This window comes from Ovis aries, chromosome 6, assembly GCF_016772045.2.
Source record: "Ovis aries strain OAR_USU_Benz2616 breed Rambouillet chromosome 6, ARS-UI_Ramb_v3.0, whole genome shotgun sequence".
Lineage (NCBI taxonomy): Eukaryota > Metazoa > Chordata > Mammalia > Artiodactyla > Bovidae > Ovis > Ovis aries.
In genome coordinates this window covers 20,361,320-20,381,441 of record NC_056059.1, presented here as the reverse complement: position 1 = coordinate 20,381,441, position 20,122 = coordinate 20,361,320, and the positions used below count along the sequence as shown (strand labels likewise).

At 39.0% G+C, this 20,122-nt stretch overlaps 1 protein-coding gene across 5 annotated transcripts in view; it reads left to right on the top strand.

Annotated features, from left to right (window-relative positions):
* Nucleotides 1-20,122, top strand: part of TET2 (tet methylcytosine dioxygenase 2) — a 135,427-nt gene that overhangs the window by 33,547 nt on the left and 81,758 nt on the right. For 3 of the 5 annotated variants that reach the window (XM_060417553.1, XM_042251174.2, XM_042251176.2), the window contains exon 2: nucleotides 8,372-8,518. The exons of 1 other annotated variant lie outside the window; for it this stretch is intronic. The gene's annotated coding sequence lies outside the window, so the exon portion shown is untranslated. Of the gene's footprint in view, nucleotides 1-7,795; nucleotides 7,848-8,371; nucleotides 8,519-20,122 lie in introns of all 5 variants that reach the window. One more of the 5 variants, XM_042251175.2, reaches the window with a different exon arrangement.

The window sequence follows — 20,122 nt, the reverse complement described above, 5'->3', positions numbered from 1 at the left end:
TACAGTGGTTATGCTTTTCTGGTCAGCTGATGGTTGACCTTTCGTAGAAATGACACTTTCACCTCTCCAAGTATAAGAAGTTAATGCTCCAGTTTCATTGAGCATCTCATCTACTCAGTGAAGAATCAGGACATTCAGAATTGATTCCCATGGCCTGTGACCCCGAGTCAACTTGGGGCAAAGGGCTTTTCTCAGACATCCTTCTCTAAAGGCAGGGTCAGTGACTCCTTTTTTTTCCAAACTCTGTTTTTCTCAGTGATGATTTTAAAATGGTGATTTTGTTCTTTCAGTATCTAAAAATGCTTCCTATATTCCAGAACCTCAGTCATTAATACATCGGGGGAAATAACATACTCTTACATTCCTGTTCTCATACTTTTAATTGGGTAAAATACAGTCACATGTTTTATAATTATTGAGGTTTTTTGTTTTAAAATATATAGTTTCTTTGTTTTACAAGGGAGCTACATTATACTTTTTTGTTTTAGAGCTTATATGTTATCATGACATTCCAAAAAAAAAGGTAAGTAAGTTCTGACGTTTAAATATTTTCCATCATTTACCTTTCCCTGTATCGTCATCACCAATAGTATTTCACATTTTTATTGATGTTGCCCTCCTATCATTCTTTATAACTCAATTCCTCCTGTTTATTCCTCTGCTTAAAAATTGCTTTCCCCAACTACCTCCTGTCCCACTTTTATTCCTTGTTTGCCTCTATAAAATATGGTTAAAAATAAAGCCTCTACTGTAAATCATTATTATTATACTCATTTGTATTTCTACCTAGAATATTTTAAAGCCCTCAAGAAGTTTTCATTGTTCAGTCACCCTCCCTAAGCTATGATCTGTGTACTCTTTGGCCAAGTCTTTTGTTATTTTCTTTATTGAATTGTGTGTTATATGTCTCTGTCTGTGTGGGCATGGTTGATAAACTTTCAATTTAGCCACAATTAATATGCTTTTGGATGAGTTCCTTTTTCTTGGGAGTTTGTTGATGGTATTTACTTTGTCTTGTGATTAAAAATGTGTGACAGAGTTCTGTAGCAAAATAATGCTTTCTTACCTGCTTGCACTCTTCCGTTTAGAAGAACTGGTAGTTGACAACGGGCTCTTTTTAATTTTGGTTTCTACAACACAGGGGTTGCTAGGTAACTTCTAACCCCTTTCAACAAGAGAATAGTCAACAACAACAACAAATTTCTGCTCTCTTTAGACTGTATATTCCATCTAGAAGATCTACCAAATAAAAAATGACTTAAAACATTTTTTAAATGTGCAGTTCTATATAGACTGCCTTCTACATCTTTGGAACATGGCATCAAATATTTTTTAATTAAACTGCCATTATGATCTGCTTATTCTTAAGAAATTAACTTCTAAGCAACATTTGCCATCTCCAGGAAATGTATGAAAATCCAGTTTAATTTGAAAATAGTAATTTTATGACAATATATCAAAATTTTGTTATTAAAATATCTACTTGGATTTCTCATTTACTTATATGACTTAAGTGTGGTACAGCTGTTCATACTAAACATTTTGTTTATTTAGGGGGAAAATGTACTTAAATTCTGTTATCCTGGTCATTACTTGAAAGTTTAACCTCATATTCTAAAGTTTAAATAATTTCAGTCTGACAAAGCATATAATTTTTACATAAAATTTTTAAAAATTAAAAAAAACCTTTTAAGTTTTCATGTCTTCTATCAGATTTCCCCCATGATGTTTCTTTCTAGCTACTGCCAAAGTTAATAGTTACATTTTCCCCAGTAACAAGTAGTACACTTGCAAAGACTTTGAAAATTATTTTATTGGAGTATAGTTGATTTACAATGTTGTGATTTGCAAAGATTTTAGGAATTGCTTAAAGCCTGTATTAAAAAATCCTTTGTTTAAGAATCATTCAAATAGCTAGAGCTGATACGTAGCAGGTATACATGAGTGGGGCTGTGCTGAAGGTTGCTGAAATATTTCCAAGATGGTGAGGGAATTCTGCTGCTCTAGGACACCTTTCCTCCTTCTCCATGACTCCCTGATCTTCCCCACAGTCCTGTAGCTAAAACAGGTGGTTTCTTGGACCTTCCTCCGACACTATGACCCATGCTTTGACATGCTAGCTGTTAAATGTTTTTATTATCACTCATGTGGATAGTGAGAGAATCATCATTTACATGTTTTGGTGTTTTTAAGAGTACCTTATGATAGAAGTACTTTATGTCATGTTAATAGCATTTCTAACTTTGTAAAATGCATAATTTGCTTTTAATAATCCAAGTAAATAAAACCATGGTCTCATTACTCTGAAAGATCTGCTTTATTACTTTATAATATGAAATTACCAATCTAAAGGAGAATATATCAATACATTGTAAAATAATTTAGGGGAAATCAGTAAGCATTGTGATTATCAGTTTACAGTTACCTGTTATGTGAGGATTATTCATTACAAAGTTTTACTATTTAGTATACGGAGGTGGTTGTTCACTTACTAAGTTGTATCTGACTCTTGTGACCCCATGGGCTGCAGCATGCCAGGCTTCCCTATCCTTCACCATCTCCCTGAGTTTGCTCAAACTCCTGTGAAGTAAAATTATATTGATTATTCTAATTATTCTAATTTCCTATCAATATAATTTTGTCCTAGTTTTACACCTTATTTATTGTGAAATACCTCTTTTTTTAAACATGTATTTATAATATCTGTATCAAATTAGACCGTATTTAAGTCATAGAATCGTAACACCTTAAACCTGGTTTGGAACAGAGATAAGACAATTCAACATTAAAAGCTCAGTTTCCTTAAGTGATTGGCCTCAGATCATGACATTATAGCGAATTAGTGGCAGAACTAAAACTGAGATGGATTTATACTTTGCTTATCTTTTCTACCTGCCTACTTCCTTAGTTTGCTTCTGGGTCTGCGAGAGTGATGGGTGAGAAATGTCTTCTGAGATTCAGCTCAAAGCCTCGCTCCTAATAGAAATAGTGTTCTGCAGTCAGCCATAGAAATTTAGTCACCAAGATCTAAAGTTCCTTGTGTGGAGAAAAAGGAACACATGAACCATAAAAAAATCAGTGTACACATTTTTCTCCACCTCTTTCATCTTCTCTGCCCCTTTCTTTTCCTCCACTACATAGAGTTCCTAGAAGGGATCCCCAAAATGCTTAGACGTTGTAAATGGCAGCTCTGTTACAGAGAATTACAGAGAATTGTGTTTCCTATTCTAGTGGATGAATGTTTCCTATTTTAGTGGCTTTTCAGAGTTAAAAAAAAATGGCCACATCTCCATTGGTTTATGGAAATAACAGCCCAGTCTCTGACCAAAGAGGTCAAGTATTAGCAAGTGTCAGAGTGTCATAGAAATGTTTGCATTTCGGATGCAAGAAATTATGTATGCTTGTTCTGCTTGATTTTCACTCAGTATTTTTTTTTTAATGTGGGTTTTTCATCTTGGTGTTTCAAAATATCTATTCCCTCATAACTTTTGTTTGCCTGTTTGTTTTTGGAAGGTACATATATGTTAATAATCTATACACAACACCAACACCAAATGAATTTATACCTGTAACAAATTGGGACATGGTACCTAATTTTTTTGTGCAATAGAAATACTAAGTCAAACAGTTTATAATTGCTGCCTGATGTTTCAGCTTTGTTTGGCAATTTTCGTTCTATAAAGACTGTTCATTAGGAACAGTCTTGTTTGGTGTATATATGTATACTTTTATCTTAGTGGAATTTGTTCTATAAATGCTTACTGAATTTTTCCTTGGAGTTACTACTCTGTGTTAGGAAGAGTGAGGAGTAAATACACACGAGGACTTCTTTGGTTTTCTTCTCAGAGCTTTCCCTGCTGTAGTGAATTATTTATTTATTTATTTTTAAAGCTTTAATAGAACAAACATTGCTGCCAAGGAGCTGACATTCTGAAATAGCACTTCCCTTTGGGCACCTTGCAGTGGGGATCCTTTCCTTGCAGAGAGAGAGGGAGGGAGCCTGAGCCCAGGCTTGTTGGGGCGGGGGAGGGGGAGATGGGAGAGGAAAGAGGGAGGAGACCTGAGTCCTGGGGATATCCTGCTGAGGTCAGTAACCTGCTGTTCCGTGGACGTCTAGTCTGACCCCGTTTAGACCTGGAGAAGGCTCACGTCCAGCAGGGAGGCAGCCCAGGCGGCATGACAACAGGAAGGAAACACCTTTGTCTGGGAAACTTTGTGGAGACAGGCAGTAAAGGTGGCTGAGTAGCACAAAGCGGGAAGGGCTAGATCCAGCAGCAGGAACATAGTGCCCTGCTTGCAGTGGAGATATTTATCTGATGATTTGATCAGTAAAATATCTGTCTGTTGGAAGGAGAATGAATATGAGACTGCAAAGAAAGATTTCTGTATACAGCGCATAGTGTACATTGATATGTACATCCTGATAGTTTGTAAAGAAGACTTTGGTTCCGCTTTTGAAGGAAAGTGTCTGCTACTCGTATTTGAAGTATAGAGTAACTTACCTTTCACCAAAAAGAATTCTGTTCTTCCCTGAATCTGTTGGAGGCCTGCCACCTACAAAGTGTGTGCTCACGGACATGACTGACAGTATTTTGAAGATTCAATGACTAAGAATGCAATCAGTAAATCTTAGCTGTTTTTATTGTCACTGTGATTTTTTTCATCTACACTCTGGAGAAGATTGCAAAAGGATATTATCCTTTTGAAACAGTGAATAGTTGATGAAGATAAAATAGCAGAATAAGCTTCAATCTAGGGAGACAAAAGAAAAATCTGTCTCGGAACCACATTATCCTTAGAAAGATAGTGATTTTGACTGTGCGATTTATTTCATTCCGTAGAAAATATGGATGGGAGTGAGAAAATTTCAATGTGCTCTTGGTTTACAGCGGGTGGGGGCGGGAGGCAGTGTTACCTTGATTTCTGTCTGGTTGCAGTTACCCTTCATATTTATTCTGTTTAGCCTTCTAAATGATTTTTGTTTTCTTTATAATCTCAGTATATCAGGTCAGAGGGAAAACTCAATATATAAGCAGATTGATATTATTTTACATTTGCTTTGAGAGTATTTACCATAGCATCCTAAATAGTGTTATGAAGGTTCTCTTTCAAACCCTGTACCCAAGCTATGAGTCATCACTGCAATGATTCCTGAATGATATCATGTAGGAGACATTCCAAGACTGAACTCAGCCAAGACCATTGGTCGGTGAAGAACTGTGTTCTGCCAGGAGCCTTGTGGCCTCTTACAGGTGTACATTCTATTTATTGGGACAGCCTCTTTCTATAAAGGACCTTTTTGGGGCAAAGAAAATTGGAACTTCATGGGCTCTCTGCTGGTTTGCCAGCTTGGTTCCCAGCGAGTCAGATAACTGCTCATGGTGACGTGCATTTCTCTAGGCCCCCCATCTCGGGCTGGTCTTTAGAGAGCAGCCTCACTCAGCCCGCTCACACCATTCTGAGCCAAGGACATTGCTGTCCTGAATGCCATACAGTATAGATAAAAATCTTACACCTGATAAAAATCTTACATTCTGATAAAACACTGAGTTTACTCTGAGAATGCATTAACCATTTAGGTTTTACATTACTATTTTAAACAGAAAACAGCAAGGCAAGTGCTTCCTTCCTTCCTCAATATTTGGTCCATAAGTTGCTAAACCTAGCCTTAGGAATCTAAGGATATGCAGACAAAGACCCTCTTCTTACCATTGTTTCTTTGACCTTTTCTAAAATGACAAAATATTTCATTGTCTCCAACCCTAACCTCCTGAACTGTACTTGTCTGATAATAATTATTTGGAATACATGGATTCCTCAAATATGTCATGTCAGAAGTTTATTTTGTCATTTCAATTTACTTTACAGAATTTTTTTTCCGATTAATACCATCAGTCTTCCAGGCAACCAAACTCAAAGCTTTATTGCTATAATCGGGTCCTTCTTCCTACATCTACAGTGTTACTAATAACCACTCATTTCTCAATCAATAATATTTCCCTACTTTATCATTTTATTTCATTTTCTCTGCCACCCTTCTGTTCAGACTTATCACTTGACATCTGAACTATGGCAACAAGCCAATATCTTTTTTTAAAAAACAATTTAATTTTCTGTCTAGTTTTGGCTGTGCTGGGTCTCCAGCTGTGTGGACTTTTCTCTAACTGCAGCAAGCAGGAGCTACTGTCTAGTTGCATGCATGGGGTTCTCATTGCAGTGGCGTCTCCTGTTGGAGAGCACAGGCTCTGGGCTGCATGGACTTTAGTAGTTGCAACTCCAAGGCTCTACAGCACAGGCTCAATAGTTGTGGTGCACGGGCTTGGTTGCTCCAAAGCATGTGGCATCTTCGTGGACTAGGGATCGACCTGCATCTCCTGCACTGACAAATGGATTCTTCACCACTGAGCCACTTGGGGAAGCGCCACGCCTCTGCATCTTCTCCTGCATCACATTCACTAGGATGGCTTCAAACAAACAAGCAAACAAGACAGACAATAGCAAGGGTTTGGGAGGGTGTGGAAGAATTGGAGCCCTCGTATAATTGCTGACGGGAATGTAAAATGGCAGAGACTTTGTAAAACACAGTTTGGTAGCTCCTCAAAAGGTTAAATGTAAAATTATCATATAACCTAGCAATTTCACTCCTAGGAATTCTACTCCCAAGAGAATTGAAAACATATGTCCATAGGAAAACTTAGAAACAATGAACAGACATGTTTAGAGCTGCATTATTCACAGTGGCCTAAAGGTGGAAGCAATCGGTGTCTATCAACAGATAAATAGAAAAAGAGAATGTGGTATATGTATATAATGGAATACTCTTCTGCCTTAAGAAGGAAGGAAATTCTGATATGTTACACCATGGATGAATCTTCAAGACATTATGCCAGGTAAAATAAACCAGTCACAAAAGGACAAATATGATTCTGCTTATATGAAGTACCTAGAATAGTCAAATTCATAGAGACAAAGAGTAGAATTATGTGCTTAAAAATGATGACTTCTATGGTATGTGAATTACATCTTAATTTTTAATTGAGACATGACAGTCTTAATACATTGACTTTTATGATGTCGTGTTGTTGAAGAAACAGCATGCCCCAGTCTCAGCTTAGTATTTCTGGCTATGTAGTGGAGAAAAGTAAGTGACCTCCCTTCTGACTCTGTAAAATAGGGATAAGAGTAACTACCTTTCCAGATGTTTGTGTTAAATGAATTAACATATCCAGTTACTTCTGGCACGGTATCTGGCATCACTAAGAACCTAGTAAATTTACTAAGACCTCTTGGGACGTGAGCCTTCAGCAGCTTCCAGTACTATTTCAGATACTATTTCCAGATATTCTGGAAAGTGGTCCAATTCCTTTGCCATTTTACCAATACTCTGTATTCTGGCTCAAAATTGCCTCTCCAGATTCTCCTAAGGCTATTTTATAGAAACCCTTCCTTCAGAATGGGCTTTTTTTAGTCCCCCTAACGTTGCTTTGCATATTCTTGCAACTGTGTCTTTTCTTGAAAACAATGCTCTCTCCCTGTTCCTCTCTGAATTTCATCCTGCCTTAAGACTCAGCAGAAGCCTGTCCTCATGCATTAAACTTTTCCTCGCATTTCAGTACATGGATATCTCTCATTTTTGTAGCACCCAAGATTTTCACTACATCTTTGATCAGTGAAGCCTTTGGTTATATTTTTTAAGTATTTATCTTATCATGGGATCTTTTGAAAGTATGTGTCGAGCTAAATTAAAGCCCCTGAGCATTGGGTTACATGTTATAACCCTTTACCTTTTCCACAGCATTTACAACATTGCCTTGATGTGGTGTATTTGGGATAAACATCTGCTATAGGTGAGTTAAGCTAGTGCTACATCTCAACAAGTACAGGGACTTAAACTAATGATTCTCTATTTTGGCTGCACCTTAGAAACACTTGGGGAATAAGGTTTCATTTTTAGGCCAACAAATCAGAACCTCTGAGTGTTAGGCCTCAACTTTATACCCAGATAATAATTATAACCAAGGCTGAGGACTGTTGGCTTCAACCAGTGAAATAACAGAAGCCAGTGGGTCTCAAACTTAATTGATAATCAGAGTTAAGATGTGATGATCACAGACTGACATGGGCAGAGATGCTTTGGGTAGTGCAAACTGCTCTGCAAATACTAGACAAATATTATGGTGCCGTCGAGACTTTGATGGCCTTGAGAAAGATCCTTAAACCCCCAAATTTTTCAGAGCCAACGGCACAGTGGGGAAATACCTAACTAGAGGCATCTAAAACCTCTAAACTCTGCATCATAGCTTTCATACCAGATGTGCATGCCTAGTTCCTTTTAGCTCTTAAAAATATTTAAACTCTTCATCTTTTCCAGGCTGGCCACCATTCAGCAGCAGACCCTCTCAAGATTGTCCACTTGCCTTTGCTCCTGGTTGAGTTGCCTCACATGGAAGCGGGAGATGGGCTCAGCGGCAGCCGGCAGGCCATGATCCAGGAGGTGCAGTGAGGGATAGAGCTGCTGGTAAGGCATGGCAACAGTGATGCTAGTTTGCAAGTATGCTTATTCTCACTCGAATGGTCAACCTCTCATCCAGTCTCCAGCTCTGTACTCTCTCAAATGCCTCTCTTATCTATGCTTACGATGCATGGCTTAGATTTTAAGGTCTGTGAATCCCCTAAAGCTGTGTGCTGACTTTTAAATGTATACATTGTTAGTTTTTTTTTTTTTTCCTGGAGAAAAGGAAGGTTTTCATCAGATTTTTAATGTCTGATATCTTAGTAAAAGAGAAATAAGAACTTCAAATACAGTAAGCACAGAGAAAGTTCCTGTCTTTAACCATTTGTTACAGTATTTCTTTTCTCCATTCTTACCTCACTTCTGGCTACTTTGTCTCAATCTTGTTGGGGACCAGAATAATGCTATTTTATGGTTATTTACTGGTCTGAAAGTGGGCATCTCTTGAGCTTAGGCAGCTAGGCTTCATGACAGTTTGGCTTTGTAGACCTAGCTGAGAACTAAAGTTTAGAATGACAGATATCAGAAGAGTCTATCTGATTTTCACATGATTTTTTTCTGAAAAGTGAAAATAGAGGTATGGACAAAGAGAAAGACACCCTTTTCATTATGTTCTTATAGTTGATCTTAATAAAGATCAATAATTTTGTTAATGGGCATCCCAACCTAAAGGTTTTTTCTTTTTTTTTTTAAATCAGATCACTATCTTTTGTATGGATATACAGAGGGAGGGAGCTGATTTATTTTTTCCCCAAAACATTCAAGATAAATGTGCTTAGTTGCTGGGTCATGTCCGACTCTTTGGCACCCCATGGACTGTAGCCTGCCAGACTCCTCTGTCCATGGGGATTCTCCAGTCAAGAATACTAGAGTGGGTTGCCATGCCCTCCTCCAGGAGATCTTTCCATCCCAGGGATCAAACCCAGGGCTCCTGCATTGTGGGCAGATTTTTTTGCCATCTGAGCCCCCAGCGAAGCCCATGAATACTGGAGGGGGTAGCCTATTCATTCTCCAGGGGATCTTCCCAACCTAGGAAACAAACCAGGGTCTCCTGCATTGCAGGCGGTTTCTTTACCAGCTGAACTACCAGGGAAGCCCTTAAGGTGAATAGTAGAATAAATTCTACTGTATATACCTTAGCTTGTTTAAATTGTGGATGCATTATAGAAGAGGAAGTACAGGCTAGCTAGAGAAAAGGAGGAGTGAGATTGTTTTTTTCATCTATGGTTCTTTAGCAGGTAATTCTGCTTTAGTTTCACTGAGTCTTGTTTATGCGTTCAGCATAGTAAATCTTCTAAAAAGCCTGTGCAGCTTAATCTCTGCCCACACTACAGATGCCTGAGGATATAAGTATCCACTCTGCCACTTGATACTTCTTAGAGACTGACCTGGTGCTGAGAAATCCTTTCCAACGTGTCCTCAGTTAAACTCCCATGATTCCTGGATATTGCCATTTTCAAGACATAGGGCAAGTGCATCTGCCTAGATTACCTCTCTGCCCCTGGAATTTTAAGTCACCATGTAAGGGAAAGAGAACTCAGCACAGTGGTAACTCTCAGAATGAAAATTTTCCCCTTGCATGCTAATGTTTTTAGAGTAATCATTGTCACTGAAAATAGACTTCCTCTTTCCCCTCTCATACTGGAAAATCTTAGGTAATTATGAATAAAGCTTTCTTTGCTTTTCCCCTCCTCCCTGAGTGAATGCTTTGCCCCTCACTGTGGGGACTGTGGCTATTCTTTCTGTGTTTGTCTTTAACATGAGAACTGAGACATACATTAAGAAAATTTTTTTCTCAAGTCATAACATTAGTCAGAAGATTTTCTCTTCTTAGAGATGATGGGTGGATAAATAAGGAAAAGCAAAAGTTTAGGGGAAAGTATAAGAAAAATTACTAACAAGAAAAGTGGACAGGGATTTCCCTGGTGGTCTAGTGGCCAAGACTCCATGCTCTCAGTGCAGAGGACCTGGGTTCCATCCCTGGTCAGGGAACCAGATCTCACGTGCTGCAGCTAGACCCAGTGCAGCCAAATAAATAAATAGTTTTTTAAAAAGAGAAGAGGATAGGAGATTAAAATATTAGCTGTTATTATTATTATTTTTTAAATTTCAAGTCACTCCTGAAGGAGTCCTTCCTTCATATCCAAAAAGAATCTAATTTTGCATTCAGTTTTTTTTACAGTTTGGTAAGCTCAGCCTAGGACTTATTTTCAGTAGTAAATAAGCTGGGGCTTATTTTTAGTAATGTTGATTAGCTGTGTGTTCCATGGGAAAGTTATTTAACCTCTTTAAGCCTTGTTTTATTTGGCAAGGAGGAAAATAGGTCAGAGTTAAATAATACTAGAATTGTGTAATGTTATATGGATAATATGTTCAGGGCTTGGCACATAGTAAGTTCCCAATTGTATAGTAGCATTTTTTTTATTATTATTAATCACTATCACTAATGTTGCTTTTAGTTTTTTAGTAATGAATTCATTCAAAAGGTGTTTATTGACCACCTATCAAATACCAGGTACTCTTTAAGAAGGGACATATTAATGAGCAAAACAGACAATAGTCTTTCCTTGTTTATAGAGTGGGAGCCAGACATAAATACAGATGCGTACTACATAGAATATCAGGGAATACTAAGCATAAGCATTTTGTCAGAAAAAGGAAATTGGAGGCACAGTGAGTTAGTAATTGAAGACAGAGGAGTCAGAAAAGACATCAGGATAAAATTGCTTGCTGAATAAAAAACATGAGAAAGGAATATGCTCATACCATAAAGTTACATGGGGGCAGAGTGTTCCAGTAGAGGGGAAATACCGCAAAGCCCCGAGAGCAGTTTTTTTTGGAGTGATTCAAAGAGAATCAGAACATCATGTACAGCTTCTTCATGCATCACCAATAAACATTTGCCCAGGTACCCAAGTGGATGATACAGATAAGAACTTTGGAAGTTCAGAGAATGGCAAGGTACATCTAGACTAAAACAGGTAGAGAGGATTCCATGAAGGAAGGTGGTGGTCTGGATCTCGGAGGCAAGGAAGAATCTGGATAGTTGGTAAAAGGGTACAAACCTTCAGTTATAAGATAAATAAAATCTGAGGATCTAATATATAATGTGACTATAGTTGACAATGCTGTATTGTATAATTAAAGTTTGCTAAGAAAGTACAACTTAAATGTTCTCACCAAAAAAAAAAAAAACAAAACCCAAGAACCTAAACGTCAGGTGATGGTGGTGGTAATTAACTTGATGGGGGAAATTCTTTCACAGTATCTATGTCAAATCATCACATTGTATACTTCATATATTTTAGTTTCATTTGTCATTCATACCTCAATGAAGCTTAGATAAAAACTCGAAAGTAAAAGTTCTAGTTAAAATTACTTTTGTACAGTTCACAGTCATACAGCCTCACATCCCAGTGGACTGAAGTAAATGAGAAATAGCATGAGGTGGAATAAAATTAGGATATTGGCTTTGCAGGCAGGAGTGCACCAGGAAAAAGGAAGAGGCAGACAACTTTTCACAGAGTTGGCAAGTAGTGGGCAGGAAGATGGCAAGATCAGTGAGGTCAATTTTTGTAAAAGTCTTAAGGGCAGTTTAAAGATTATTACCTGCTCTCATATAAATATTGAGGAACAGCTGAAGCAGATAAGTAACATGGTAAATTCAGGTCTTTAGTGATATTATTATAAGTAGTCTAGAAGAGTGAGGGAGATGAAGGAAGTGGTTGCAGTCATTGAGTGAGGTTGAAAACATGGATTATGGTAAGAGATAAAACAGAAAAGGGAAGATAGGTTTGATATATTTTAAAGAAAAACGATGTAACTGCTTAATTGCACACAAGAGATTAAGAAGAAATGTTTTTAAGTTTTAAATTGGCCAATGAAGTGTGGCCATTATAGGAAATTAGAGGAAATAGGGTACCCAGAGGTGACATATGGCTTCCCTGAGTCCATGTCCCTAGTTACTGGCAGAACCCAGACCAGCTCCATGTCTCCATATTGACAGCTCCTGCCTGTGCCTTCTGTAGGAAATATTAGTGATTTGTATTTTGCCAGATTGCTTGTGGAGAACAGAGTTAGAATGTTTGGATTTGCCTATTCACACTGTCTTATAGCCACTTTTTCTAATTAATGTGGACATTTTTTATTTACTCTCACATGAAACAGATCTAAGTTGCTTAGAAAGGGTCAAAGAAGCATTGGTAAAACTAGAAGAGGTTCATCGTAAATGCTTAGAGTCTCCCATCTGTGGTGATTATTGTTTCCTGATTTAAAACATCGTCTTTCTGTCTTTCCAGTGGTTTGAGATGGAACAGTTATTTCTATCATTGTACCTTTTTTTCTGTTTATTTTTCTAAAGAAAAATGCCTTTTCTCATCCTAGATATAAATCACCACCCATATTTTTAAAATGAACACTTCAGACGTCCCTTCCTTCTAGACCAGTCTTATAAACTGAAATTCATTGTCGTTCTGATAGACCTGATCGATTTATCCTTTGAACCATAAGACTTTAAACAAAAAAAAAGACCCTAGAGATCGTCCAATGCAGTGCTCTTCAAACTGCACCCTTCAAACTGTTATTTTGCTACCCATCTATTTGTTATTAAAAATGTTCTCATTTTTAATGAAATGTAACTTTCTAACAAAGGAGCAGGAATGTACTTAAAAGAGAAAATTTTAGTTCTCTATCCACACTAGTGTTACACGTCTCTCTTTATACATTCCTTTTCCTTCTCCATTATACATGCACATTATAATACAAGTCATGACTGAATCTTATGAAAGCAAAATCTTCACTATCTGTGGTGTCTTGTCGTATATTCGTATAATGCCCAGTTTGGTCTCATATAGTTTCTATGTCCCAAGAGAGTGAATTCTGGAAGACATGGGTTTCTCCTGAGAACTTTGGCAGTCCCTGAATTCACAAATAGCACTGTAACACTTTGGACATCAGTGCCTGTCCATGAATGACACGTACTGTGAGTTTGGAACGAGTCAGCCATGCTAAAATAGACTGCACCCTATGAAAGTTATTTTCACCATTCTTGTATTTCAGTTTCCCTATCAAAAGGTGAAGTATCAGCTGCCTCTATTGATCTCAGGATATTTTAAGCATAAATGAGTGAGTCTTGGTGAAAACACTTTGTATTCTGAAAGAAAGTTGCGGTGCAACTAAAGACAATGGAAACTTTCCTGTCTTTACAGATGTCAATCTAACCAAACCTCCTCCTCCAAGTGTGAAATTAATTTGTTATCTTGGCTTTTTTAATGTTGAAAAGATGGAGAGAACAAGTAACAGTTTTCTGAGAATCTGTGATCACACAGTTAACATCGTGTATGTTTATAATGTGTCTCCCAGGTGGCACTAATGGTAAAAAGCCCGCCGGCCAGTACTGGAGACATAAGAGGTGTGGGTTCGATCCCTGGGTTGGGAAGATCCGCTGGAATAGGAAATGGCAATGGAGAATCCATGGACAGAGGAACCTGGTGGGCTGCAGCTCCTAGGGTCACAAAGAGTCAGATACAACTGAAGCAACTTAGCATGCACTCGTAATTTTCAACCAAGAACACATACAGTCCTTTGAATGTTAGTGGTGGAGTTGAGGGGACTTAAAAATGCAAAACAAAACCAACCAACCAACCAACCAAGAAAATACCTTGACCATCTTTTCCGGATCTTGAATCCCTCTCACATGCGCATGTACACACGCATCTTTCCTTAAATTCTTCTCGTCATCTTGCTTCTTACTTCATTGAGAACAGGGCACTTGCTAAGCAGGAATGCCTACCACTTTCTTTCCCACTCACACCCACAAATCCAGCTTCTCCACATCTCTCTGCTCATTCTTACCACTCCTAATTTCCTTTTTCCATGAATTAATCATTTCCTAATTGTTCCCTCTGATTCTTTGCTTCCACTCCCCCTCCCCCACGCCCCGCTGGTCAATTTAAAGCACTTTAGTGTGCTCTTTCTTAAATGCAGATATAAGTAGGTATTGTTGTTGTTTAAACTTTGCGAACCCCGTGGACTGTAGCCCGCCAGGCTCCTCTGTCCATATTATTTTCCAGGCAAGAGTACTGAAGCGGGCTGCCATTTCCTTCTCCAGGATATCTTCCTGATCCAGGGATCAAACCCACATCTCCTGCACTGGCAGGCAGATTCGTTACCTCTAAGCCACCAGGGAAGCGTGCAAGCATGTATCCCCCTTCTTCCCTTTGATAGGTGTCTGTTGGCAAACTTTGTTAAAGTACCCATGCCCCTCCCTACACACCTGCCTTTCAAAGTTATTACAATTGAAATAAAGTTCATTTGCTAAGTGCAGAAAGGGATACGATGTGGGGACTTGTAGGGCCACCTACCTATCCTCTTTTCAGCCAGTGTAGCCCTGAACAGCTCTGTGAACTCTTGCTATCTAAAGAGCTCAGCTTGGAAAACCATTGGCCTATAAGAAGTAGATCAAACTCTGTGTTTGATATTCCTTATCTGGCTCTTGATCACTCTTCAACCTCCTGTCACCATATTGACTGTCGCTCAGATTATGTGATATAGTTATTCCTAACTGTAGGTCTTAAACCTAACATAATATTTCATACATTCAAGCTTTCATGCTTCTTCCTCTCCTGGTTAACTGTTCTTTTCCCATAAAGCCTCAGCTCAGATTTCCTATCAGCACATCCTCATATTTGGGGCATTTCTTGTCCCTCAAACGTCACACTCACTGTAGTCCTGTTTGCCTGTCTTCTCTGAAATCCTTAGGACAAAGGCTGTCTTATCTTCCATGCCTAACATTTTGTACAGTGTTTGGTTACAGAGTAGGCACTTAATCACACTCTTCAGAAGAAAGAATTCACTTTGTGATCACATCTTCTATTACTTGTTGTTCTCTCTGGCTCCTTCAAATAGATACACCTGCCCTTTAAGTGGGAATGGGGCAGAGGAGGAACTGGGAGGGTAAATTAGAATTTACAGTGTCCAGACTTGGTAATTTTGTATACAGTTACATTATTTCAGAACTTGAACCTCAGAGCTACTCAGCTGTAACTGTTGTTGTTGAGTTGCTCAGTCCTGGGGCAACTCAGTCCTGGTCCAACTCTTGCCACTCCATCGACAGTAGCCCACCAGGCTCCTCTGTCCGTGTGATTTCCCAGGCAAGGATACTAGGGAGGGTTGCTCTTTCCTTCTGCAGGGAATCTTCCTGACCCAGGGATCCAACCTGCATTTCCTGCACTACAGATCTTCACCACTGAGTCACCTGGGAAGCCCAGTTGTAACTATCACTTGCATAAGTAACATTTGATGGTTATGTATTTTTTCTCTAAAGTGTGTGCTGCTGCTGCTGCTGCTGCTAAGTCGCTTCAGTCATGTACGACTCTTTGTGACCCCATAGACAGCAGCCCACCAGGCTTCCCTGTCCCTGGGATTCTCCGGGCAAGAACCCTGGAGTGGGTTAATATTTCCTTCTCCAATGCATAAAAGTGAAAAGTAAAAGTGAAGTCGCTCAGTTGTGTCTGACTCTTAGCGACCCCATGGACTGCAGCCCACCAGGCTCCTCCGTCCATGGGATTTTCCAGGCAAGAGTACTGGAGTGGGTTGCCATTGCCTTCTCTAAAAGTGTGTGCTAAGTTACTTCAGTCATGTCTGATTCTTTGTGACCCTATGGACTGTAGCTCTCCAGGCTCCTCTGTCCAAGGGATTCTCCAGGCAAAAATTCTGGAGGGGGTTGCCATTCCCTTCTCCAGGGGATTTTCCTGCCCCAGGGATGAAACCCATGTCTCTTATGTCTTCTGTATTGACAAGTGGATTCTTCACCACTCGCACCACCTGGGAAGTATCCCTAAAGTATCCTAGCCTAAGTAAATTGATTACACTTGGGATTTGTTGGCTGTTTTGGGAGACATTAAGGATATTCTGATTCCAAGAGCATTCATTAACACAAATGCTTCACCATACGAAGAGAAATTTAAAAGCTGTTATGAATGATATATGATGTCTATTGGGTGATAGTTTTAATGAATAAACACACTCAAGACCTTGCTTGGTGAGACATAAATACAGGAAATGTCTTGAAAATTCCAGAAAGTTCAGTTGATGATGGATTTTCTGACCCAGCAGATTTTTATTTTGTTCTGTGTTTCACCGTCAGGGGAAAGGAGGCAGGTTGGTCAGTGTGCTTTTGAATGTAGGCTTTTGTGGGAGCCGTGTGTTTGGCAGAGATATCCAGGTGCCTTGTGATGATATGAGGACATCGCTGGGATTGTATGCAAGCTTGCAGGGCTAAATCAACATTCTGGATCTCTAGAGAGCATTTCAGGAAAGACCTCTGAGCTCTAGGTTCCCTAACCAAACAGTGACATGTTTATTAAAATTCATAGCTTCAAAGGAGGGTAAATAAACTTTCCACATCAAATGCAGAATTGAATACTTGAAGTGTGTTTTATTTAGAACAACAACAGAAAAATGTATAGCTTTTTGATATATATTTACTAAAAGTATAAAACCAGATGGTCTCAAAAAGATTTTTTTCCCTTAATTTCATACATTTTTAAAAACCATTTTTAAAGTGGAAATGTATTTAATTTTAAATGGGTTAGTTCAGGTGTACAGCAAAGTGATTTAGTTTTACACACACGAATATATTGTTTTTGATTCTTTTCCATTATAGGTTATTACACGATACTGAATATAGTTCCCTGTGCTGTACAGTAGGTCCTTGCTGTTTATCTATCTTAAATATAGTAGTGTATATCTGTTATTTCCAGATTTCTAATTTACCCTCTCACCTCCCCTTTGGTAAGCATAAGTTTCTTTTCTGTGTCTGTTTTGTAAATACATTTGTATCATTTGTTTAGATCTTATATGATACTGGTGTTTCTCTTTCTGACTTGCTGCACTTAGTATGGTAGTCTCTGGGTCCATCCATGTTGCTGCAGATGGCATTATTTCATTCTTCAGTATACGCAAGTAATATTCCATTGTGCATATGTAACACATCTTCTTTATTCACTCTGCTGTTGATGGACTTTTAGGTTGCCTCTGCATCTTGGCTGTGGTAGACAGTGCTGCAGTGAAAGTTGGGGTCCATGTATCTTTTCAAGTTAGAGTTTTCTCTGGATGTACCCTGAGGTTGCTGCACCATACGTGTGTGCGTGCTCAGCTGTGTCTGACTCTTTGCAACCCCATGGATTGTAGCCTGCCAGGCTCCTCTTCCCATGGAGTTTTTTTTAGGCAAGGATACTGGAGTGGGGTGCCATTTCCTACTCCAGGCGATCTTTTCAACTCAGGGGTTGAGCCCACGTCTCTGGCATCTCCTGCATTGGCAGGTGGATTCTTTACCACTAGCGCCACCTGGAAGCCCTGCTGGACCATATGGGCATTATTTTCAGCTTCTTACGGAGTCTGCATACTGTTCTCCATATGGCTGCACCAATTTACATTCCCACCAGCAATGTAGGAGAGGCCCCCTTTCCCCCACACCCTCTCCAGCATTTATTACGGATATTTGTAGACTTTTCAGTGATGGCCATTCTGACTGGTGTGAGGCGATACCTCACTGAATTGGGCCAGTGATGAACCATGAACTTAAGGGTCTATTAGAAGGTAGGCTTGAACATGTAGAAGCAATTGTCTCACTTTTGGAATTGTGGTTACTTTTGCCATTTGAAAAGACCCTGATGTTGGGAAAGATTGAAGGCAGGAGGAGGAGGGGACGACAGAGGATGAGATGGTTAGATGGCATCACCGACTCAATGGACATGAGTTTGGGTAAACTCCAGGAGTTGGTGATGGACACAGAGGCCTGGTGTGCTGTGGTTCATGGGGTCGCAGAGTTGGACATGACTGAGTGACTGAACTGAACTGAACTTGCTTTTACTTGGGCTTCCCAACCCCTTAGAGGGTGGCTCAGATGGTAAAGAATCCATCTACAATGCAGATTTCCCAGGTGGAACTACTGGTAAAGAATCCACCTGCCAAAGTAGGAGACAGAAGAGACGTGGGTTTGCCCCTTAGGTCAGAAAGGGCCTCTGGAAGTGGGCATAGCAATCCAGTCCAGTATTCTTACCCGGAGAATCCCTTGGACAGAGGAGCCTGATGAGCCACAGTCCTTGGGGTTGCGAAGAGTTGGACAGGACTGAAGCGATTTAGCACAGGAAGAGAAAAAATGCTTCCCTGTTGGATCTTCAGATAATGTACTTAACATCTTTGACCCATTGGTAGACTGTTTTTCCATTAAACTAGTTTATCAGCAATAGCAGATAATACTCTTGATGATAGATAGTATAAACCTGAGACTGTTTGGTTTATATCCTATTAGAATACAAAGGTCACAATGATATGATATGCACAACTGACATTGATATGAAAAACTGCGAATTTGTTTTTAGAGGACATTCAGGGGAAAATGTAAGCTTTAAACTTCCACTGTTATTTCTCTAAGCCTCAGTTCAATAATTATTTCTATTTTGAAAATTTCTTCTAGAGTTTTGTTTTGTGAATGTAGTAAAAGATACATTAATTTAAAAAATCCTGCTACATCTCTACTTGTTATATGTTTATTCAGCCTTTGTCTAATTACTTTCTCATTTAGTTCTCATTTCCTCCCTCCTGCTTGTTAAACCGTTTTTCATTTTCCTCCCTTTCTGAGAGCACTGCTTCCTGCTGTTCAGTAGTTCAGAGACCATGTGTCATATATATATACACACACCATGTGTCATTATATATATATATACACACATATATACATATACACATGCATATATATATAAACACAGACACATTCATGTCACGCTTTTCATCAAAATAAGAAAGAAGTTTGACTTCACCGTGGTACTTAAGTTTTATGTTCAAGGTCTAAGGTTTATGTTCATGAGACAAATATGACTTTGAAAGTGAAAAGAAAGTGATAGTTTCTCAGTTGTGGACAACTCTTTGTGAGCCCATGCACTGTAGCCCACCAGACTCCTCTGCCCATGGATTTCCCCAAGCAAGAATACTGGAGTGGGTTGCTGTTCCTTTCTCCAGCAGATCTTCCTGACCCAGGGACTGAACCCACGTCTCCTGCATTGCAGGCAGATTCTTTACCGTCTGAGCCAGCAGGGATGCTATTATGACTTAAGACACTCGATAATACTATGATTTAAAATCTTTGTAATTGAATCCTTCTACCCCAGAAAAGTGAGAATTAAATTCTTTAAATTCAAGTATTTAGCTAAATCATTTAAATACTTTTAAATTGAGTTTAACTTAGAAACATTCCATTTGACATATTTTTATTTATTTTGATTAACTTTTATTGGAATATAGTTGCTTTACAGTGTCACATTAGCTTCTGTTGTGCAGCAAAGTGGATCAGCTATATGTATGCGTGTATCGCCTCCTTTATTTAGATCTCCTTCCCATTTAGGTCACCACAGAGCACTGAATAAACTTCCCTGTGCTGTGCAGTAGGTTCTCCTTAGTTATCTATTTTTTACATAGTAGTGGGTATATGTCAGTCTTGATCGCCCAACTCATCCCCTTTTCTCCCCCCTGGTATCCGTAAGTTTGTTCTTTTCATCTGTGTCTTTGGTTCTGCTCTGCAAATAAGTTCATTTGTACCATTTTCCTAGA